Below are 20,633 nucleotides of genomic sequence, written 5' to 3' on the forward strand. Positions count from 1 at the left end.
GGGATTTCTCCTGTGCAGAAGGATCAGAGCGAGATAGGGACTATTACAGTGAATCAAAATATGATAGGAGGAAATTCAGGGACCTGCGTTTCTGGGTCCTCCACTATTTGTACAGTCCCAGATGCACTTACAGTTCCTGTTACCATTGGGCCAGTGTTTTCTATATAGAAACCTGGTTCCAGAGGAAATGGGATTCAAACCTCAGTTGTCCCCACCCAACAGCAAGCATCAAAAATTACACCCATGAATCGGAGGGTAGGAAAATACATTTCTTTAAGAGTGATTAATGCAATCCTTTTGGTGCAAGGTCAGACTCATCTGTACATCAGTCTGGATTTGGACCTTTGAGGTCATATCCAAGTTTACCAGATTTGAGTTCACCAACATAGGAAGTAAAGGCAGTATCCAAAGCTCTTAATGTACATCCTGGTCTTAATATCCAGGAATTAGAAGACTTTTTGAAAGTTCTTAATGCTACATTATCAGCAGCTTGCAACGCAGTATCCCATTATATAGTGCTCCAAAGATTGGAGGAGATAGTGTCTGTGGTCGAGCTTTACTATGGTTTTTGAGATTTTCATCTCAACGCCCGCAGACTGTTAATCTCTGACCTTTCTGCTCTCGTACCTTTATGGTTAACAAAGGAGTGCTGCAGGGTTCTTGTCTTAGCCCCACATTGTTCAATGTTTATGTGGCACCCTTTGCAGAAATTATAAGAGAGTTTGGATTTATCCCCATTCCATACGCAGATATTACCCAGCTTCCCTTATTGTTTGATAAGAGTACTACGACCACTCAACCCCACTTCTCGGAAGGCCTGAAAGCAAACTCATCATAGATGTCAGAGAACTTTCCCAAGCTGAATGCTGGTAAGATGGAAATTATGCTCTTTGGCAATGCCCAAACACTCTGGTCTCCAGGGTGATGGCCTCTTGAATTGGTTACACCACCTGTTCCTAAGACAGTGGTTAAAAATCTGGGTGTCCGATTGGATCAGACTCTCACTATGAAAAATCAGGTGGCAGCTAATATTGGCACCTGTTTTCATATGATTTTTCTTTTGTGTAGAATATTTCTTCTCCTCCCATTCTGGTGCAGGTGATCAATTGCTGACCTATTGTAATGCTCTCCTGGCTGTGGCAAACAATCCTTCATTGAATAGACTCCAAGGGGTGCAGAACACAGCAGCCCAACATGACAGCCAGAATGGGTTCTCTCCCCCTTTTACAACTTCTATACTAGCTTCACATACATAAGGTCAAGGCCTGATGTAGTGTACATAAAGCTCTGAATGGAAGATGACCCAGTTATTTAATAGAAAAATGTACCCCATACCAGCCAAGCAGATCTTTACGATCTGGAAAGAAATCCCTCCTTATTACTCCCCGTTGTAGTGAAACACGTACTGGGGTAAAGCATTCTCCGTACTGGCTCCCCACCACTGGAATCAATTACCTCCCCACCTCTGGAAGTGTTTGGATCATCTTCTTTTTAGGAAACTACTTACAACTGAGCTCTTCTGCAACTAATTCCCTCTGGTCTGTGTCTATTCCCCAGTTGCGGTGAGATACCCCTTTGGGGGTGAGTCAGGCACTTTATAAATTAATTAATGAATTTAATTAATTAATTAATAAAATACATTGGATGAGAGTGTGAATACAGAAGTGAGTCAGGGAACTCTTCAGTCCACATTGAAATCAAACGTGTTGGATGTGGGAAAATTGAAGTTGGAATTGGATTAAATGAAAATTAGTTGTCTGGCATTGGATCGAATAAAAACTCAGAAGATAACTGTTGCTCATGAGTACGGATGTTACTAGGAGAGCAAGACATACTATGAGAGATTGTTATAGGAATTAAACAGTATAGTGCAATGGGCACACTGGTGCCTAAAGAAATGGGATATTTTGTGTCTTGGTTTGTGACAGGATTGAGACCCGAGATTAGTATGCTGTTTCAATAGCATGTGATTTGTTGGGACACTAAGTCAGTTGGTAACATTTTGTGATATGTAAATACTGCAAGGATGAAATTAAAATGAGGCAAGAGGCATGAAAGAAAAAATTGATGGTTGGGCAAAGGAAGGCTTCTCAAAGAGGAATTCAAAATTCATTGTTTGTAGGAAATGCCCCTCCAATGCAGACAGTATATCAAAGGTGGCTCCAGCGAGCCAGATTCAAGGTGGATTTCAGTCACAAGGTAGAGTACAGGGCGTCCCTATTGATACGAGTACTGGAATTGATGTAGCTACATTGAAGAAGTCACAACTGCAATAGGTTGGGGAATCTGAAGAACACATTTTGTCTTAACCCTGTAAATCAGGGTCAGATTCTAAGGTTTGTACCACCTCAGAACAGTAATTCCATGCAGCAAAGGAATGACCCTAAACCTAGATCTCAGAATTTCACCATGCCACAAGCCCCAGTAATGCAGGATCCCCAACCCCTGATGCCACAGCAAGCTGCTAATCTTCCCAGATTGTCTTCAAACTAGGCCTCAAATTTGAATTGGAATGCTTTCCAAAATAATAATACTTACAATCAATTTCCCACTGTAGGAAAGTAGGATCTGCTTTTATGGTTACTTCCAGTTTTTGCCTGGTGATATGCTGTTTCTGAGTAGTCTGACTGGGATCCTGCTAATCATGACCCCAGTCTCTCTGCTTTCTCCCCTAAATTGTTATCGTAAGTTCTCAGGTTCATCCCAGATTGGACACTGGTGTACACTTATCAGTCCCTAGTATATGGTGCTAAGGTACCGAGGGCATGTGTATACCAGGGGCCCCCCCATGGGCTGAAGCATGTATTATGCTACCCATGGGAGACCACTCAATTTGTATCTACAGGCCTGCCATTGCAGCCTGTGGAAGCTGGTGCTAGCACCACTTATGAAAGATATAGGTTTCCCTATATCTAAGGTCTGCACTTAAAACCTATAAGTCACCCCTACAGCAGGCATTTCCAATCCTGAAGGCAGGGTGCTCAGTTCTAAGTGTGAGGGTGTCCCTGCATGAGCAGAACCCCCCTACAGCCTTCAGAGTCCCTTCTCTAGGGTTGTAAGTGAGACAGCCATATAACATATAGAGGGGCACCGCGTCATTATGAGATTACCATCTCAAAACTGACTGTAACGAACCCTATTGTGTTTGCTATCAAACATGTTGGAATCATAGTCCCACACCACGGTGTGGGAATTAAGATTCCAAGCACTGTAAAGGCCCTCCGTTAGGTCCTCAGTGCTCCCAGTAATAGTCTTTTAGACCTGGACAGCACAACATGGTTGATGCCGATCAGAAACATGATTCTGTCCTTCTGCTGCTGAGCCAAGCGTGAGCAGTGGAAGGCAGAGCAATAGGAATCCTGTCACAGCGAGGTATCACCACCTCCCAGACAGGGTTTAGTGTATTGGGGCGGGGTGGGACCGCTTGCCAGCACAACTCAGTCTGCTTGAAGGGCAAATTTGGTGCCCTCATTGCATAGTTCAGTTCAACCGAGCTCAGGGAGCCATTGGTTCCCACTCTGGCGCAAAACTGGACAAAGGCCATGGGAGTATCCTCCTCACTGTCCAACCCCTCCCCTGGAAGGGAACCGTGAATTGTCCCAACCCTTTCCTTAGGGTACTTAAGGGCTTACCTGAGGGTGAGTCCCCAAAATCATCGTGGGACATGATTCAATTCAGACTCCACTTCAACTTTGACCATCTGGGCACTCTGGACTTTCCTGGAATTTCTCTCCAGGCGTCAAGGCAGCAACAGGAAGACTCCTGCTGCTCTTAATCTCTTCACCCTGCTTGTCTACTGCAACATTCATACCTGTGCTCCATACAGGAGACCTTCCAAGGCCCGTGGCCGTCCAAGACACCACAAGGAATCTCCCTTGAAGTGAAGGACTCACTTTCCTGCATCTGCAGGCACCGCAACCAAGCTGACCGGTCAGCTGACCTGAGCTGATCCTGGACTCCCACTCAATCAAGATCTGTGACTGGGGGTGAGTGTCTGAAAAGTTTAAGCACTCCGTCCATCATCTCCTTGTGTTTGCTTTAATTAGAAGAAGGACATAGCACCCCACGAGCAGTCACCTGACCCAGTATGAGCAAATCATACCGGCGGCTGAGAATGGTTACTGTGTGCATATTTTTACAATGGGTTGAGTCATATCGCAGAAGAATGAATGATAGCCTCACAGTAACAACGTTTTTGTTGAGAGAGTTCATACAAAGGTTCACCTTCCCGACTCTATGGAATCGGACAGAGGCATGCACTTCAATAACGAAGTGCTTAGTATGCTGTGTGCTGCCGTACAGGTTGAACAGAAACTGCATTGTAGTTACTGACCTGAGGCTTCAGGTTTAGTGGATCAAATCAATGGTATGCTGAAATCAAGACTTGACAAAGTGTGTGCTTCTACATCTTTGAAAAGGCCAACTGCTTTGCCGTTGGAGTTGATGAATCTGCGTCGCACCCCCAATTGTAGGACAGGACTGTCGCCACATGAGGGGAGATTCCCTGCATTACAGTCTTTCCTGCAGATCGCTTGGTTCTGTTGTTGAGAACCCTATCAAGCCTTGAAAAGAGGAAGTAATATAAAACATTATATACAACAGAGGTGAATTAAGAGGCCACCTTGGCCAATGATAACTTTTGATAAAAGAGAGAAATATTTGCTGTCTTGTAGAAGGTGGTTTGAATCTGTTGAATACTATCTAACCATGTCGATGCATATATGAGGCTACATTTGGGGAGCATTCCAGTACACTAGATGAGAATTTTGTATCAATCAAGTGCCTAAATGTATTATTTGCACAAACTAAAATATTAATTAATGACAAAGTGTACTGTCTTATATGTTCTCTCTTCTTTATTTGTGGTGTGCATTTTTATTATGGTGAAACAGGTTGGTAATGTTTTAAGGAATTTGTTTTTATCTTTCCTATGAATTGTTTGTTACTCCTATGAATAATAAGATTATATTGGATGTATTTTGATCCTTTGCAACAATATATGTTGTGGTATCTGGTTCTCTCCCATTTTCCAGTGCGACTGACCTAATGGAATGGGGACACTAGAACCTTGCTATGTCAACAATGCGTTTGGAATGTTTGGGGATGGAATACTGAAAGTTTGTACAGGACGCTGCTGGGCTGTGGATGAGAATAAACTACAAAAGTACATCTCTACTTATCAGGAGTCCTGCCTATTTCTTACCACGATTATCACATATTTATATTAAATATTTGATACAGTTAGCTACTTTTTGACACAACATTTGATTGTGGGGGTTGTCTGGATGAGTTGTGACTGAGCTTGAGATTGTATGTTATTTGAAACTATAGTTAATGTGACCTGTGGTGAAGTTGGATGCCAAAAGGAACACTTTCTGATTTTACAGAAGTTTTTTTGGTGCCGCAATCCTGTCTGTAGGAGTAATTTTTAATGGTTTGAAAATTAAAACAACTGCCTACAATAGTAGAGAAATTGGCCACTAGAACTACAAATTCCTTATTACTTATAATAAACGGATATAGTTGCGATAAGGTCTACGATCTTGCAGAACTGACTTGGTTGGACCTTTTGCTCACAAAAGAGGGCAGAGTCTATCACATGTTGAAAGTTCAGCACTGATGTACTTACATTCAAGACAAACATAAGGATCTGGAGAGAAATATTAAGAATATATACGGTTTGACAAATGATTTGAAAGAATTAGAAGCAACAGGTGCTTAGGAAGCCATTGAAAATGGATTTGCTTCAGTAGGTCGATGGTTTGGAAGTTTGGGAAGTGGAATCATGGGTGCCATTTTAAAACCTCTTTTGATAATCGCCCTTTGTGCAATATGCGTATTCCTGATCTTAAAGGGATACCAGCATGGACAAACCAGACAGGGAGAGCAGGGAGTGAAGAGAAAGAGAGCAGATGTTAAGTTAGAAAAAGATCAGAGTACAAGTAAGATGCTCAAGGCCACTAGGTTTTGATTGGTCTAATCTGAAAATTATCTTATTCTAATATGTGATGTCTTGATCGCCATCAGATGGGAGATTGGGGGAGCAAATATATATTACCTACTGGTTACTTACACTAACTGGTCTTTTCCCACCCTCCTTCACCGTTCTTCATTTATCCCGGTTCCGCCACTACCCTTCATTCGACATTTTTTACTGTCCTTTCTTTTTCTTTCAACACCCACTCACATTCTCCTACTATCTCTACTTTAGTCTTCTTCTATTCTTTTGCTCCTTTAGTCATTTTATTTTTCTCACTTTCACCCTATTACACCTTCTCTGTTTTTTACTATGTAATAAACAATCCCTCTGTGTTTCTCCCTGTAGCTCTCTTTCTCTGAACATTACTCTCTTTGTGTTCTTCCCTCATGCTAACTCCTTCATTAATTTTTTTTTTCTTTTTTGGGTGCGCGCCCCGGTACGCGTACCCTAAGGAAAAAAAATTAACAGAGATTCTTTAAAAATATAGGTTTCTTTTTATAAATTAAAGGTAGTTCTAAAAAGAACAGTTTTTTCTTCTTTTTGTTGTTTTATATTTGTTTTATGTTTTTTGAACATTTTGTACTTTTTTTGTTTTTTCAAAACAGTTTTATATTTTTTTTGTATTTTTTATGGGGAGAAACAAAAAAAAGGGAATTGAAAATGGCTCAACTGGAGCAAAAAACGGAAAAAATTAGGGTTTATTGGGGCAATTGTGATTGTCACCAGCAAGGACAATGAGCTTTACGCTCTTTTCACCATAGGAGATGAGTTTGCCATAATAAATACATGTTACTCTAAAATCTTCAAATCGTTGTTGAATGCAAGGCATCGTCTCCATTGTTTCTGGTCCCGATGGAGTGGGTTGCTTTCTTTTGGAGGTGGTCCTTGAAGACTGGGGGAGGTTACTGGCCAGTTCCCTCATCTATGCACGAGAATAGTTGTTTGGATGCTTGCGGGTCATATGTCTAATCATGGTATTATTACCAAAGGAATATTTTTTGTTTGGGTTGCCCCTTGGGAGTTCTGAGCCACAGATTAGGCAAGTTACCTTGGCCGCATTTACTTTTTTCTTGCCCTCTGGGATTGAAAAAAACTCCCATACAAAGTGTGGCCTTGGCTTGTATGGGGTATTGTCTTCAGGCAGCCATCTTCTCCCCTCCTCCTCTTCCTCTTCCTCCTCCTCCTCTTCTTGACCACCAATGTACTGTTGTGGTGGTCCTCTTGGTGGTGGTGGTGGTGGTGCAGATGCTCCAGCTGTTGCTGCTACAGTAGCCATTTGAAAGTACAAAATAATTCTCTTTATTGTTGAAACAGGTCTTCCTCAGTCAAAGGACAAAGTCAGAATAAGGAAAAAAGGTGGGGTCTTTCATCATTTGGAAAAAAAAACTGTCCTGAACCAATGAGAAGTGTTATTTTCAGGTCACATGATCCGGGCTTTAATCATTTGGAAACCAAAACTGATCTGCACCAATGAAAAGTGTTATTTTCAGATCACATGACCCGACACGCTTACGCTACGCGCCCCAGGGCGCGCCTGTAGTCGCGCCCCGGGGTGCGCCCGGGGGTGCGTAGCGTATGCGAGTCAGGACGTTTTGCGATCGTATGCGCTCGCGTGCTTCCGGGTGCGCTTACGCAGTGCGTCATATGACGCATCACGCGGTTACGCGAAACGTCACGATGTTGTTTTCATTCGTGAGAATAACGCTAACGGGACGCTTCCCTGTACGCGCCCCGGGGCGCGCCGTTATATTGCGCTTACCCGTGCGTTCACTGGTACGCACCCCGGGAGCGCCCCAGGGCAAAAAAACCCAACATAATTATACAATATAAAATTCGTTATAAATGTTTTTACTTTTTATACCGATAGAGATTTGCTATTAAAAAACCATTGAAATTCACTGAAAAAACCATAGGTTTCACACCAGTTATAGTTAGGAATTAGCATTTAAAAAACCTATTAAATTCACAGAAAAAACCATAGGTTTCACACCAGTTATAGTTAGCTGGAGATTTTACTCGCATAAAGCCATTGAAATTCCCACATTATAGTTAGTTGGACTCACTATAACTTGCGCGCCTGCAATGCACTGCTGATGACATCACATATTACATCACTCATGACATGGTCAGTGACATCACTCATGACATCACTGATGACACCATCCTTGTGACAGAGTGACAGACCTCCTTTCACTGTAATGTAACCCTTGTAGCACATATTCAATATTAGAAACTAACATTTTCAAAAAAATGGAGATACCCATACCAGTAACAACAACCAATTCAATAATTCCACCATCTATATACACATCCACTTATTCACCAACAGTTCTATATAGTCACTCATACATATACTCACTCATCATATGTAGTGATACACCTATACATCCTGATACACACCGACAGTCATCTAAAAGATACTCTGACACATACTCACACATGCAAATAAACTATTGAACATCCATTTATTTGCATATACAGCTATACACACACTACCACTTTACTTCTAAGGAAACTTACACGTACTTACTCTCTCAAACAATCACTTATAGAAGCACATACTAATTTAAACAGGAACTCCTAAAATCCCTCACTCTCACATATACTCACTTATATACATCAATATTCACATATACTAGATTAAACCATATATAGTTACTGATAAAGACACTAGTGTGATAGTCATTCACTCACTACCACACCCATATACACACTCATCGACCCATACAGTCCTGCACATATGCTGTCTTCAAAACACATACAAAGAGAGAGTCAGTCATTCATGCATCTATGTGCTAAGTAATACCCCCACCAAACCATACAAACACTCATACTGATACTAAGAAAAACATCTAATAACACATGTACCTACTTACCAACCCATGCAGCCACTTATACAGAAAGTGAAACAATAATACATATATTTAAATATTTAAACATTCCTCACTAATATTTATTTTTCAGAAAGACACATTCACTGGATGGTGTCATCAGTGATGTCATGAGTGATGTCACTGACCATGTCATGAGTGATGTAATATGTGATGTCATCAGCAGTGCATTGCAGGCACGCAAGTTATAGTTAGTCCAACTAACTATAAGGTGGGAATTTCAATGGTTTTATGCGAGTAAAATTTCCAGCTAACTATAACTGGTGTGAAACCTATGGTTTTTTCAGTGAATTTAATAGGTTTTTTAAATGCTAATTCCTAACTATAACTGGTGTGAAACTTATGGTTTTCTCAGTGAAAAAAAAAAAATAAAAAAAAATAAATAAATATATATATATATATATATATATATATATATATATATATATATATATGTTCAAAAGAAGGTTGCCCAAGTAGAGAAGCCACACTCGAGAGGGTTAACACACACTTGCTGCCAGTGGTAGTGTGACAGCTTGGCCCACACCAGACCCTCTGACTTGCCGTACGTGTTTCGGGCGTGGATTCGCCCTTGTTCACTGGCTGCACAAAAGGAGGACAAGGCTTCATTACTCGCACCTGTTTTTATTGCAATTTAACAAGTCCCGCCCATGTGGGCTGTGGCAAGGCATGCTGGTAGTTGAAGTGCCTGCCCACAAACATTGCAAGGTGCCAAACCGCAGTGGGTGTCTTGATGCTCCCAATGTTAAATGTCTACCCCAGTGGGTGGGATGGTATAATCACAATGCCGTCGCACGTCCAATATGTACCAGCAGCTCAGGCCCCTCTCGCTCTTATCACCGCTCCAGTTACTGAGCAGTGTCGATCCGCCAGAAGCAGCGGCGGGGCTTCCCAGCGACCGGACCAGCCGCAAAATATGTTCAAAAGAAGGTTGCCCAAGTAGAGAAGCCACACTCGAGAGGGTTAACACACACTTGCTGCCGGTGGTAGTGTGACAGCGTGCCCACACCAGACCCTCTGACTTGCCATACGCGTTTCGGGCGTGGATTCGCCCTTGTTCACTGGCTGCACAAAAGGAGGACAAGGCTTCATTACTCGCACCTGTTTTTATTGCAAGTTAACAAGTCCCGCCCATGTGGGCTGTGGCAAGGCATGCTGGTAGTTGAAGTGCCTGCCCACAAACATTGCAAGGTGCCAAACCGCAGTGGGTGTCTTGATGCTCCCAATGTTAAATGTCTACCCCAGTGGGTGGGATGGTATAATCACAACGCCGTCGCACGTCCAATATGTACCAGCAGCTCAGGCCCCTCTCGCTCTTATCACCGCTCCAGTTACTGAGCAGTATCGATCCGCCAGAAGCAGCGGCGGGGCTTCCCAGCGACCGGACCAGCCGCAAAATATGTTCAAAAGAAGGTTGCCCAAGTAGAGAAGCCACACTCGAGAGGGTTAACACACACTTGCTGCCGGTGGTAGTGTGACAGAATGGCCCACACCAGACCCTCTGACTTGCCATACGCGTTTCGGGCGTGGATTCGCCCTTGTTCACTGGCTGCACAAAAGGAGGACAAGGCTTCATTACTCGCACCTGTTTTTATTGCAAGTTAACAAGTCCCGCCCATGTGGGCTGTGGCAAGGCATGCTGGGAGTTGAAGTGCCTGCCCACAAACATTGCAAGGTGCCAAACCGCAGTGGGTGTCTTGATGCTCCCAATGTTAAATGTCTACCCCAGTGGGTGGGATGGTATAATCACAACGCCGTTGCGCGTCCAATATGTACCAGCAGCTCAGGCCCCTCTCGCTCTTATCACCGCTCCAGTTACTGAGCAGTGTCGATCCGCCAGAAGCAGCGGCGGGGCTTCCCAGCGACCGGACCAGCCGCAAAATATGTTCAAAAGAAGGTTGCCAAGTAGAGAAGCCACACTCGAGAGGGTTAACACACACTTGCTGCCGGTGGTAGTGTGACAGCGTGACCCACACAAGACCCTCTGACTTGCCATACGCGTTTCGGGCGTGCATTCGCCCTTATTCACTGGCTGCACAAAAGGAGGACAAGGCTTCATTACTCGCACCTGTTTTTATTGCAAGTTAACAAGTCCCGCCCATGTGGGCTGTGGCAAGGCATGCTGGTAGTTGAAGTGCCTGCCCACAAACATTGCAAGGTGCCAAACCGCAGTGGGTGTCTTGATGCCCCCAATGTTAAATGTCTACCCCAGTGGGTGGGATGGTATAATCACAACGCCGTCGCAAGTCCAATATGTACCAGCAGCTCAGGCCCCTCTCGCTCTTATCACCGCTCCAGTTACTGAGCAGTGTCGATCCGCCAGAAGCAGCGGCGGGGCTTCCCAGCGACCGGACCAGCCGCAAAATATGTTCAAAAGAAGGTTGCCCAAGTAGAGAAGCCACACTCGAGAGGGTTAACACACACTTGCTGCCGGTGGTAGTGTGACAGCAAGGCCCACACCAGACCCTCTGACTTGCCATAAGCGTTTCGGGCGTGGATTCGCCCTTGTTCACTGGCTGCACAAAAGGAGGACAAGGCTTCATTACTCGCACCTGTTTTTATTGCAAGCTAACAAGTCCCGCCCATGTGGGCTGTGGCAAGGCATGCTGGTAGTTGAAGTGCCTGCCCACAAACATTGCAAGGTGCCAAACCGCAGTGGGTGTCTTGATGCTCCCAATGTTAAATGTCTACCCCAGTGGGTGGGATGGTATAATCACAACGCCGTCGCACGTCCAATATGTACCAGCAGCTCAGGCCCCTCTCGCTCTTATCACCGCTCCAGTTACTGAGCAGTGTCGATCCGCCAGAAGCAGCAGCGGGGCTTCCCAGCGACCGGACCAGCCGCAAAATATGTTCAAAAGAAGGTTGCCCAAGTAGAGAAGCCACACTCGAGAGGGTTAACACACACTTGCTGCCGGTGGTAGTGTGACAGCGTGGCCCACACCAGACCCTCTGACTTGCCATACGCGTTTCGGGCATGGATTCGCCCTTGTTCACTGGCTGCACAAAAGGAGGACAAGGCTTCATTACTCGCACCTGTTTTTATTGCAAGTTAACAAGTCCCGCCCATGTGGGCTGTGGCAAGGCATGCTGGTAGTTGAAGTGCCTGCCCACAAACATTGCAAGGTGCCAAACCGCAGTGGGTGTCTTGATGCTCCCAATGTTAAATGTCTACCCCAGTGGGTGGAATGGTATAATCACAACGCCGTCGCACGTCCAATATGTACCAGCAGCTCAGGCCCCTCTCGCTCTTATCACCGCTCCAGTTACTGAGCAGTGTCGATCCGCCAGAAGCAGCGGCGGGGCTTCCCAGCGACCGGACCAGCCGCAAAATATGTTCAAAAGAATGTTGCCCAAGTAGAGAAGCCACACTCGAGAGGGTTAACACACACTTGTTGCCGGTGTTAGTGTGACAGCGTGGCCCACACCAGACCCTCTGACTTGCCATACGCGTTTCGGGCGTGGATTCGCCCTTGTTCACTGGCTGCACAAAAGGAGGACAAGGCTTCATTACTCGCACCTGTTTTTATTGCAAGTTAACAAGTCCCGCCCCTGTGGGCTGTGGCAAGGCATGCTGGTAGTTGAAGTGCCTGCCCACAAACATTGCAAGGTGCCAAACCGCAGTGGGTGTCTTGATGCTCCCAATGTTAAATGTCTACCCCAGTGGGTGGGATGGTATAATCACAACGCCGTTGCACGTCCAATATGTACCAGCAGCTCAGGCCCCTCTCGCTCTTATCACCGCTCCAGTTACTGAGCAGTGTCGATCCGCCAGAAGCAGCGGCGGGGCTTCCCAGCGACCGGACCAGCCGCAAAATATGTTCAAAAGAAGTTTGCCCAAGTAGAGAAGCCAGACTCGAGAGGGTTAACACACACTTGCTGCCGGTGGTAATGTGACAGCGTGGCCCACACCAGACCCTCTCACTTGCCATACGCGTTTTGGGCGTGGATTCGCCCTTGTTCACTGGCTGCACAAAAGGAGGACAAGGCTTCATTACTCGCACCTGTTTTTATTGCAAGTTAACAAGTCCCGCCCATGTGGGCTGTGGTAAGGCATGCTGGTAGTTGAAGTGCCTGCCCACAAACATTGCAAGGTGCCAAACCGCAGTGGGTGTCTTGATGCTCCCAATGTTAAATGTCTACCCCAGTGGGTGGGATGGTATAATCACAACGCCGTCGCACGTCCAATATGTACCAGCAGCTCAGGCCCCTCTCGCTCTTATCACCGCTCCAGTTACTGAGCAGTGTCGATCCGCCAGAAGCAGCGGCGGGGCTTCCCAGCGACCGGACCAGCCGCAAAATATGTTCAAAAGAAGGTTGCCCAAGTAGAGAAGCCACACTCGAGAGGGTTAACACACACTTGCTGCCGGTGGTAGTGTGACAGCGTGGCCCACACCAGACCCTCTGACTTGCCATACGCGTTTCGGGCGTGGATTCGCCCTTGTTCACTGGCTGCACAAAAGGAGGACAAGGCTTCATTACTCGCACCTGTTTTTATTGCAAGTTAACAAGTCCCGCCCCTGTGGGCTGTGGCAAGGCATGCTGGTAGTTGAAGTGCCTGCCCACAAACATTGCAAGGTGCCAAACCGCAGTGGGTGTCTTGATGCTCCCAATGTTAAATGTCTACCCCAGTGGGTGGGATGGTATAATCACAACGCCGTTGCACGTCCAATATGTACCAGCAGCTCAGGCCCCTCTCGCTCTTATCACCGCTCCAGTTACTGAGCAGTGTCGATCCGCCAGAAGCAGCGGCGGGGCTTCCCAGCGACCGGACCAGCCGCAAAATATGTTCAAAAGAAGATTGCCCAAGTAGAGAAGCCAGACTCGAGAGGGTTAACACACACTTGCTGCCGGTGGTAATGTGACAGCGTGGCCCACACCAGACCCTCTCACTTGCCATACGCGTTTCGGGCGTGGATTCGCCCTTGTTCACTGGCTGCACAAAAGGAGGACAAGGCTTCATTACTCGCACCTGTTTTTATTGCAAGTTAACAAGTCCCGCCCATGTGGGCTGTGGCAAGGCATGCTGGTAGTTGAAGTGCCTGCCCACAAACATTGCAAGGTGCCAAACCGCAGTGGGTGTCTTGATGCTCCCAATGTTAAATGTCTACCCCAGTGGGTGGGATGGTATAATCACAACGCCGTCGCACGTCCAATATGTACCAGCAGCTCAGGCCCCTCTCGCTCTTATCACCGCTCCAGTTACTGAGCAGTGTCGATCCGCCAGAAGCAGCGGCGGGGCTTCCCAGCGACCGGACCAGCCGCAAAATATGTTCAAAAGAAGGTTGCCCAAGTAGAGAAGCCACACTCGAGAGGGTTAACACACACTTGCTGCCGGTGGTAGTGTGACAGCGTGGCCCACACCAGACCCTCTGACTTGCCATACGCGTTTCGGGCGTGGATTCGCCCTTGTTCACTGGCTGCACAAAAGGAGGACAAGGCTTCATTACTCGCACCTGTTTTTATTGCAAGTTAACAAGTCCCGCCACTGTGGGCTGTGGCAAGGCATGCTGGTAGTTGAAGTGCCTGCCCACAAACATTGCAAGGTGCCAAACCGCAGTGGGTGTCTTGATGCTCCCAATGTTAAATGTCTACCCCAGTGGGTGGGATGGTATAATCACAACGCCGTTGCACGTCCAATATGTACCAGCAGCTCAGGCCCCTCTCGCTCTTATCACCGCTCCAGTTACTGAGCAGTGTCGATCCGCCAGAAGCAGCGGCGGGGCTTCCCAGCGACCGGACCAGCCGCAAAATATGTTCAAAAGAAGGTTGCCCAAGTAGAGAAGCCAGACTCGAGAGGGTTAACACACACTTGCTGCCGGTGGTAATGTGACAGCGTGGCCCACACCAGACCCTCTCACTTGCCATACGCGTTTCGGGCGTGGATTCGCCCTTGTTCACTGGCTGCACAAAAGGAGGACAAGGCTTCATTACTCGCACCTGTTTTTATTGCAAGTTAACAAGTCCCGCCCATGTGGGCTGTGGCAAGGCATGCTGGTAGTTGAAGTGCCTGCCCAAAAACATTGCAAGGTGCCAAACCGCAGTGGGTGTCTTGATGCTCCCAATGTTAAATGTCTACCCCAGTGGGTGGGATGGTATAATCACAACGCCGTCGCACGTCCAATATGTACCAGCAGCTCAGGCCCCTCTCGCTCTTATCACCGCTCCAGTTACTGAGCAGTGTCGATCCGCCAGAAGCAGCGGCGGGGCTTCCCAGCGACCGGACCAGCCGCAAAATATGTTCAAAAGAAGGTTGCCCAAGTAGAGAAGCCACACTCGAGAGGGTTAACACACACTTGCTGCCGGTGGTAGTGTGACAGCATGGCCCACACCAGACCCTCTGACTTGCCATACGCGTTTCGGGCATGGATTCGCCCTTGTTCACTGGCTGCACAAAAGGAGGACAAGGCTTCATTACTCGCACCTGTTTTTATTGCAAGTTAACAAGTCCCGCCCCTGTGGGCTGTGGCAAGGCATGCTGGTAGTTGAAGTGCCTGCCCACAAACATTGCAAGGTGCCAAACCGCAGTGGGTGTCTTGATGCTCCCAATGTTAAATGTCTACCCCAGTGGGTGGGATGGTATAATCACAATGCCGTCACACGTCCAATATGTACCAGCAGCTCAGGCCCCTATCGCTCTTATCACCGCTCCAGTTACTGAGCAGTGTCGATCCGCCAGAAGCAGCGGCGGGGCTTCCCAGAGACCGGACCAGCCGCAAAATATGTTCAAAAGAAGGTTGCCCAATTAGAGAAGCCACACTCGAGAGGGTTAACACACACTTGCTGCCGGTGGTAGTGTGACAGCGTGGCCCACACCAGACCCTCTCACTTGCCATACGCGTTTCGGGCGTGGATTCGCCCTTGTTCACTGGCTGCACAAAAGGAGGACAAGGCTTCATTACTCGCACCTGTTTTTATTGCAAGTTAACAAGTCCCGCCCATGTGGGCTGTGGCAAGGCATGCTGGTAGTTGAAGTGCCTCCCCACAAACATTGCAAGGTGCCAAACCGCAGTGGGTGTCTTGATGCTCCCAATGTTAAATGTCTACCCCAGTGGGTGGGATGGTATAATCACAACGCCGTCGCACGTCCAATATGTACCAGCAGCTCAGGCCCCTCTCGCTCTTATCACCGCTCCAGTTACTGAGCAGTGTTGATCCGCCAGAAGCAGCGGCGGGGCTTCCCAGCGACCGGACCAGCCGCAAAATATGTTCAAAAGAAGGTTGCCCAAGTAGAGAAGCCACACTCGAGAGGGTTAACACACACTTGCTGCCGGTGGTAGTGTGACAGCGTGGCCCACACCAGACCCTCTGACTTGCCATATGCGTTTCGGGCGTGGATTCGCCCTTGTTCACTGGCTGCACAAAAGGAGGACAAGGCTTCATTACTCGCACTTGTTTTTATTGCAAGTTAACAAGTCCCGCCCATGTGGGCTGTGGCAAGGCATGCTGGTAGTTGAAGTGCCTGCCCACAAACATTGCAAGGTGCCAAACCGCAGTGGGTGTCTTGATGCTCCCAATGTTAAATGTCTACCCCAGACGGCGGCTGCCGGTGGTGCGTGTGCAGTAACCTCCTTGTGTGTGACAACTCCGTGAGGGCAACCTTGGTTTTTGTGATATATACGGCTAGTCCAGCCGTGGAGGAGTCCCGCTGCTGTAATGGCGGATCTTTGTGCTTGGACAACACGAGCACCGTAAAAGAACAAGGGGGGCCTCGCCATCGGATTACATTGGTGCGCCTAACTGCTTGCCCCGATGAACCTTGACCCACTGTGGTGGTATTTGCTTAAATTCTCAGATTGGAAACTATACGAACTTTGCAGGTCTCAGTGGTACCCATTTGGGCTTGGAAGAAACTACAGTCCGGTACTAATTTAATGGACTACTATATCCATCATGCCTCAGTGGTTGACGCCATTTAGGGCGGGACTGTATTATGAATAAAATTGAAAAGTTTCACCTGAAATCCGCTAATCCTTGCTTTTCTGTTGCCAGTGATCAAGAGCATACCAGCGCTCGAAACGCGTATGGCCAAAACAGACGAGGCATGAGGGCAGGCTGGTGACGGCGGCTGCCGGTGGTGCGTGTGCAGTAACCTCCTTGTGTGTGACAACTCCGTGAGGGCAACCTTGGTTTTTGTGATATATACGGCTAGTCCAGCCGTGGAGGAGTCCCGCTGCTGTAATGGCGGATCTTGGTGCTTGGACAACACGAGCACCGTAAAAGAACGAGGGGGGCCTCGCTATCAGATTACATTGGTGCGCCTAACTGCTTGCCCCAATGAACCTTGACCCACTGTGGTGGTATTTGCTTAAATTCTCAGATTGGAAACTATACGAACTTTGCAGGTCTCAGTGGTACCCATTTGGGCTTGGAAGAAACTACAGTCCGGTACTAATTTAATGGACTACTATATCCATCATGCCTCAGTGGTTGACGCCCATTAGGGCGGGACTGTATCATGAATAAAATTGAAAAGTTTCACCTGAAATCCGCTAATCCTTGCTTTTCTGTTGCCAGTGATCAAGAGCATACCAGCGCTCGAAACGCGTATGGCCAAAACAGACGAGGCATGAGGGCAGGCTGGTGACGGCGGCTGCCGGTGGTGCGTGTGCAGTAACATCCTTGTGGGTGACAACTCCGTGAGGGCAACCTTGGTTTTTGTGATATATATATATATATATATATATATATATATATATATATTTTTTTTTTTTTTACTGTTCCACAAGGGAAATGAAAACGCACACACTCGTCTTGATGATTAATTACAGGGGTTTATTTTCCCCCTTAACCCAATGCGTTTTGCTTCACACGAAGATTGCTCACGGGATGTTGAGCTAATTTACAAGTCCTTCTTTTAACACTTTGGTGCAGGTCACTTCCTGCATTCCCTACAGATGCATTCTGGTTAGTGTAGTGTCCACTACGCTTTCCTCACCAGGATGTTCGAAGTATGTGTCCTGTGATTTATTAATAAAAGAGAGTGCACTTTGTGAATTGCAGATGTGACTATGGTTTCCTCTTTGGTGAGAATATATAATATAATAATTAAATCTCTCTGGTGAGATTTAATTAGATTAGTCTCATTGCGTTAGTCCGGCTATTTATTCGTTCAGACTCTAAACTTAGTTCATTCCCCTCTAGTGGGCCAAAAATTATAGAGTTTTAGGGTCTTAGTGCATTCGATTCTTGACATCTTGAGTCTGTTTTATTAAAGATGTACATACAGTTCTTCTGTGAGGTTCAGACCTCTTGGTTCGAGAGTCCTGAAATGTATAATGTGTTTCGACTCTTTTCTCCTCAGTTTTTTGAGACAATCACCTCCCCTTTCTGTGGTGGGTATCTGTTGAATGGCGCAGTATCTGAGTAGTTCCCAGTTGCTGTTATGGAATTGTTCCATATGTTTGGCCACAGCATTGGAGCGATCTTTATTGGTCGTTGCTCTTGTGTGCTCAAGGATTAGTTTTTTGGCTTCAAAGGTTGTACTGCCAATATAGCTGTTCTGGCACGGACATTCTATTAAATACACTACATGTGTGCTCTTGCAAGTCAAGTGCTGGTGTATTTTCCATTTTGTGCCTTTTCTAATTTGAATCTCTTTGGTTGTCATTGCAATTTTGCACACTTTGCAGTGTCTACAAGGAAAAAAGCCTTCTCGTTGTAGCCAGTTATTCCCTGTTATTTCATTGTAGTGACTATTGACCAATTGATCTCCCAAATTCCTTGTTCTTCTGTACGTGATGTTCGGGTGGTCACCTATGATTAGTGCCAACGTTGGATCTGACTTAAGGATGGGCCAGTGTTTTTGTATGATTTTCGATAGCTTATTATTTTCAACACTGTGAGTTGTAATCAGTCTTATTGTTTCTGTTTCCTCTTTTTCTTGTTTTACTTTGTGGAGAATTTCCTTCCGATCCTGTGATAGTACTCTGTTTAGACTTTGTTCCACTACTTTTTTAGGGTATCCTCTTGTCAGGAACCTTTTGCTTGCATTATTGCTGTGCCGTTGGAATTCTTCCTCAGCTGAGCAATTCCGCCTTAGTCGGAGAAATTCCCCATATGGGATGCTCCATTTCAATTTGTTATTATGGAAGCTAGCACCATGTAAGATCGAATTAGTGGCCGTTTTCTTACGATGTAATGTCGTCTGTAGCATTCCATTTGAAATGTAGATTTCTGTGTCCAAGAAGTTCACCCTCTCAGAACTTATTTCCTATGTGAATTTCAAGTTCATGGTGGTGTTATTCAATTTTTTAAAGTACCTGGAAAATTCCTCAGTGGTGCCATCCCAGATTAAAAACAGATCATCTATGAACCTTAACCATAGAACAACTTTCTCCCGCCATTGATAGTTGGTAGTGTGCCACGCCAGATGATGTTCAAACCAGCCCATGGTTAAGTTCGCATAGTTTGGTAGATTTTTATGTCGAACAGAAAGATATTTTGATTCAAGCATAGAGAGATCATCTCATTTAGCATCTCATTGTGATCTCTATATTTCATATTTCGTTTTGCCAGGTAGTTACAAGCTTGCATGCCCACATGATGTTCTATGTTTGTGTTCAAAGACACCACGTCCATTGTTATCAATTTGTAATTTGGTGACCATGCGACAGTTTCTAGTTTTTTCAAAAGATCTGTCGTATCCTTTAAATAGGATGGTAAATCTTTTACTAACGGGACCAGGAACTGGTCAATGTAGTTTGACATCGGCTCCATTAGTGAATTCTTTGCAGATACTATAGGCCTGCCAGGTAGTTTCTGTTTGTTCTTATGCACCTTAGGCAGGTGATAGAATGTGGCCAGTGTGGGATTTTTGTTATCTAGATATTGCATTTCTTGATCATCTATGAGTCCTTGCTCGTGCCACTTTTGGAGTTTTTTCTGAATTGTTTGTTGCAGAGCTTTCGTGGGATCGGTCTCCAATTCCCTGTAACACTCTTTATCCAATAGTTGACGCTTTGCCTCGGCTGCATAGTCTGTTTTATCCATGATGACAATATTTCCGCCTTTATCGGCCGGTTTAATTTCTATTGTCAAGTCACTTTCTAATTTCTTTTGTATTTCTGCTTCTTGTTTCGTCACATTATGTTTGATCTTACTGGGTCTCATTTTGTACAAGTCTTCCACTACCTGTTCCTGGAAGAGATCAATTTTATTGCCAGGGGGCAGTTGTGGGTTGAATTTTGATTTGAGCTTCAAACCACTTTCACTGGCTCCTTGGTTTAGTGAAATCTCTTCCAATGTGGCTAGTGCTTCTGCCTCTCGTGATGAGGTAGTGGCTCCCATTGTCATTAAGGTGTTGAGTCCTTGTAAATCCTCTACCTGGAGTTGGTTTGAGAGGTCAATATTTTTCGGTATTGCTCCTCTCTTCGTCTTATCGGCATAGATTTTGGCCAGTTTTAGCTTTCTAGTATATTTATAGATATATATTCTCACTTCTGTGGTGTTTATATGCGATGTTGGGCAAAAGTTTAGGCCTTTCGTGAGGATGTTTGTTTCTGTTTTTGTTAATTGTCTTTTTGAAAGATTGATAATGTTTAGTTCTGATGCCGTTTATTCTGTTTCCATTACTTCCGTGACTGTCTTACACGATTCCTTGACCATCCCTCCTCCCTTTGATTCACGTTGTCCCCTGTTGCCCCGTCTGGTTTTTCTCCTTTGCCCCGTCCTCTGCCTCCCCTGCCTCTGCCTATATATATATATATATATTTTACACAGAATCCGGTTCAAGGCAGGGGCCGTCAGCAGGGCAGTCCATG

At 45.9% G+C, this 20,633-nt stretch overlaps 1 long non-coding RNA gene across 1 annotated transcript in view; it reads left to right on the forward strand.

The window, feature by feature from the left end:
• Positions 1 to 20,633, forward strand: part of LOC144824999 (uncharacterized) — an 873,331-nt gene that overhangs the window by 300,222 nt on the left and 552,476 nt on the right. The gene's annotated exons all lie outside the window — the stretch shown is intronic.

This window comes from Lissotriton helveticus, chromosome 3_1, assembly GCF_964261635.1.
Source record: "Lissotriton helveticus chromosome 3_1, aLisHel1.1, whole genome shotgun sequence".
Taxonomy (NCBI): domain Eukaryota; kingdom Metazoa; phylum Chordata; class Amphibia; order Caudata; family Salamandridae; genus Lissotriton; species Lissotriton helveticus.